Source organism: Plecotus auritus (assembly GCF_963455305.1).
Source record: "Plecotus auritus genome assembly, chromosome: 3".
Lineage (NCBI taxonomy): Eukaryota > Metazoa > Chordata > Mammalia > Chiroptera > Vespertilionidae > Plecotus > Plecotus auritus.
The window spans coordinates 191,037,358-191,041,865 of NC_137772.1; positions in this window are offsets into that span (position 1 = coordinate 191,037,358).

Here is a 4,508-nt window from a genome sequence, read left to right on the forward strand (position 1 = left end):
TTCTTCCGCATTGCAGGGACAATGATGACAACAAGAGGGGTTTCATGGCAGAATTGGCAGCTATATTCCCTCTGCTGATAGCAGGCTTGTTTCTGCTGATAGCAGGGAGTTTGGCCTTAAGCCCACTCTTTCTAAAACTGGCCATCAATTGGAAGGGACCCCAGAGTAAGCTTTTAAGCTTTCTCTGCTCAGCTGTATCTGGGAAGGTATAGCTGTCCCTAAGGACTTCTCTGATTAACTCAAGGGTTGTCTGAGCCTGTTAATGTATATTTTGAATCCTTGAATGGAAATATTAGTGAGCAATACAAAATAGCCAGGCTAGGGAGGTGGGAACCTTTATTTGTATGACCTCTTTCTGATTATATATAGAGTATCCAAAAAAATGTATACATACACTTGGAATAATTATAAAGGCAGTGTTTGTTAAAATAAACACTTCATTTTTAAAATTGAGCTATCAGCTATTAAAGTGTTACTTTTTGTGGGGACACCCTGTATATGCACATTATAAAAGCTAGAAAATGGCACACCAAAAAAAAATCACTGGTACTCCAGGGATAAGCAGAGATACCCCAGAGATGTACAAACAAAAGCACTGTTAACATATTGGTATATATATTTCCATTTTTAAATGTGATGGGTTTTTTAATTCTTTTACTATTATTGGCCATTAGATTTTTTCTAATTTTTTTTACTATTATAAATAATACAGTAATGAATATCCTTATTTAGTAATTTCTAGCGCATCTCTATAATTTACTTAGGTTACTTCCCTGGAAGTGGAAATACTGGGAATACAATATATACATTTTTAAAGACTTAGAAAAATATTCCCAAGTTACTTTTCTAAAGATTTGACCAATGTACACCATCTGCAGCTGGTGGTCTGAGAACAGGAACCTTCACTCCAGCCTGACAGGAGAGGGTAGCTGGAGAGCAGAGAGGGAATCTTAGGGTACATAAGGAGCGAGAAAAACAAAGGTGAAAGGAAATGGGAGAGAAGGTAGAGAGGCGTGAGACGAGTTCTAAGACACTCATAAGAAGAGCTATAAGAAAGAAGACGAAACGTAACTCCCAGTAATTGACAGAAATCAGGAGGATTGTACCCAGCACTAAACAGGAAGCAAACTTCTCCTCTGTGTACTCCAATGAGTGACAACAGTGACATGGCCTAGAATTGAAGGGTAGCCTGGCACCTAGGACCCTGAGGGACAGAGGAGACTGTGGAGTGATGGGGAGGGAAGTGATATCATGCAGGAATTTCCCTGGAAAGGCGATTTATAGCTGGGATTAGGAACAGGAGGAGGAAGGAAAGCGGCACGGGAACCTAAGGGATGTTGGAACCATGTTGGTGACCAAGGGCTGGTCTTTCACTCTGTGGCAAAATGGAGCTTTGTCCTTGATCCATGTGGGGATCCCCAGTGGCTGCAATTCAAAGGGGTCCCCCGTGAGGGAGAAGCAGTGGGAAAAGGCTCCATCCTCCTTAACTTGGAGTTTGACAAAGAAGAATAAACCTTTGGTCTCATTCAGGAAGGCCACTGAGACCCACCCAGTTTCATCCCAGCTCCTATCTGGACAGCTGCATCTGTTTCCTGAAGGTGGTGAGCATTACGAAGGCAATTCCAAGCTCTGAAAGATGAATGACCACTGAGACCTTTCCTGTTCAAAAATTAGAATAATGTACAAATAATAACATTTCCCGGTTTTGGTAACTCTCTGACATCCTAGTAGCATTTATTGGGCAATTTAAAAGAAGATATGGTTCTCTCAATCCAGCTACCTACACAGATTCTGCCTCCATACATTTTCTCGCGTTTCAAGTACCACTTAGAATCCTAACGATGACTTGTGTTTGTGCAGCTCCTGAGATTACAAAGTGCTTTTCACATGTGTTCTTGTTCAAATCCCACCACAACACGGTGAGGAAGGTACGTGTGCAGCAACTGAGGCTCTGGTGGGTGGTGTGATTTGCTAAGAGTCATATAGCTGGTGAACGAGCAAAGTAGGGACTCAGAAATTCCATGTCCTTACAGCTACTTGCAAGAGATTTCTCCCCCACCCTCAGCGATGACTTAGATCAGGCTCTGCAGTGAAACTTCCTGTGATGCTGGAAATGTTCTCTGTATTGTTCAATACAGCAGGCACTAGCCACGTGTGTCTACTGAGCATTTGAGATGTGGTTAATGCCACTGAGGAACTGAATTTTTAATTTAAATCTAAATAGCCACCCTATTGGACAGGTCAGAATTTTCTAGACCAGGAATCAGCAAACTGTAGCCCACAGGCCAGATCCATCCTGCCACCTGTTCCTGTAAATAATATTTTACTGGAACATAGCCACGCCCATTCCTTTATGTATTGTCAATGGCTGCGTTTGTGACAGGGCTGAATCGTTGCAAAAGACCTACACGCGGCGTGCAAAGCCTAAAATATTTAATATCTTGCCCTTTGCAGAAACAGTTGGCCAACTCCTATTCTAAACCATCGCCTGCTACTGTGATGCTGGGTGTTTGTTACCATGAGTCATCTGAAAGTAGTGAATAGGAGTTTGAATTTTGGAGAGTCAGGCTGAGTCCCCATCACAATACTTAGCACCTAAGCATAACCTTAATGCTCCAAGTCTTACTTCCATCATCTGTAAAATGTGGCTAACATTGTACTATTAACGTTATTAAAGTTGTGAAGAGTAAACCAAACAATTCTTGCCGTGCTTAACACAGTGTCAAATGGATGCAAACACTTGGCAATGTTAAAAATAAAATAAAACCGGTAGAAATGGGAGCTATCACTAAGATTTATTTAGCTTAAGTAATATAATAATAATAATAATAATAATAATACATGTACAGCTCTTTCAGTTTATAAAGCATTTTCACTCAGTTGTTTCATTTAACCCTCACATCTACCCTGTGGTCAAGCAACTCAGATCTTATTACTTCCTTTTTTTGTTAGATGAGGAAACCAAGACTCAGAGAGGATCCATGATTTGCCTAAAATTTTATTGCTCAAAAATGGTAGGGTCAGGATTTAAACCTCCCAATTCTGGCTGCAGGTTTTACAATCATCCTATTATACGTAACATTTAACGCCCAATATGTTTTAATGGATTGGTTCACAGCCTTCTTACCTCAAACACGAGCCATCTTTTTGAAGTTAACTTTGGACTGGTCTGCAGACCAGCAGCACCTGGGAACGGGCTAAACATGCAGAATCGCAGGCTCCAACCTCGACTCACCGAGTCAGCCTCTGCGTTTTCACAAGATCCCAGGTGATTCGTATACAAATTAAAGTGTAGACTGTTGCACTCTAGACCTTATAAACTAAAAATTCTCTTCTCCCTACACCCCACTTATTAATTCCTATATGTTTACACCACTGACCTCTAGGACTATTTGGTAAAACTGAAATGAATCCATCCGCCTTGCCCCACTTTAACAAAACCTTTACAATTACAAATTTGGAAAAACATTAATCAAAAAGAACAGATCAACTACTTTAAAAGACAGCTGAAGAAATCTCTAACTTATATTTTGTGGGCATTTTCTCCAGGCCAGACCACCCAGATCACCCCCTTCCATACCTTCTAGCTAGACAATTTGGAAATCTCAGAAGTTTTAAAGCATGTTTCCACGAATCAAGGCTTTGATGTCACCAGAGGCTCCTGGCAAGGTTATAATGAGTTGGTACAGCTGTGAAATATAATGTAAACCTGGTAAGATCCTTGCTTTTCCCAGTTTGGTAATCACAAATACCTCTGGATTCAGTGGTGCAGACTAGCAAAAGTCAAATTTCTCTGGAAAGTTCTGGTGATGCCAAATCCTTCTTTTCCCAGCACCAGAGGCGGAGAGGAGCCCCTTGATGAGTGGTACACACCTAGGCAGGTAGGTGTGCAGTTGGACTTGCCCTCTCTGACATTCCGCTTGGAATGGGGCACATGCACCCCTTCAACCCCCTCTCCCAGTGTTCCAGGGAGGCGGCACTCTCCAGCTTCCTTGCCAATGCTTTGAAAACTAATTCCTTCTCCCACCCAAGCCCTCTGTCCATCCATCTATAAGCCTCTGACATGGTGTTCTGGATGCTCTTCCAACCTCAGCTGCTTCTGCCATGCCTGCCTCCTTCGCCTCCTTGCCTGAACAAAGCATCCAAGACTTCCCACAATGGAGGACAGGACTTCTCCCACTGCTTCTCCACCAGGGCTGCCCCTACTTTATGCTCTGTTACCTACTCAGCTTTGAAGTCCACACTTCCCCTTAACCAGTGGTCAGCAAACTGCGGCTCGCGAGCCACATGCAGCTCACAAGCCGCGGTTTGCCACTCTGTTGACTTATGAGTTTGCCGACCACTGCCCTTAACCACCCTTCACAGCCCACTCTCTCTTCTCTCAGGACTTCAGTGCCAAGGTCACATTGCCTTCTGTACCTCAGCTTCTCCCATCACTCTTGGGGAACTCAGCACCCATGGGAGGGGCCTAACAGTCTGACCTTATAGGCCCTAAGCCCCTCAACCCT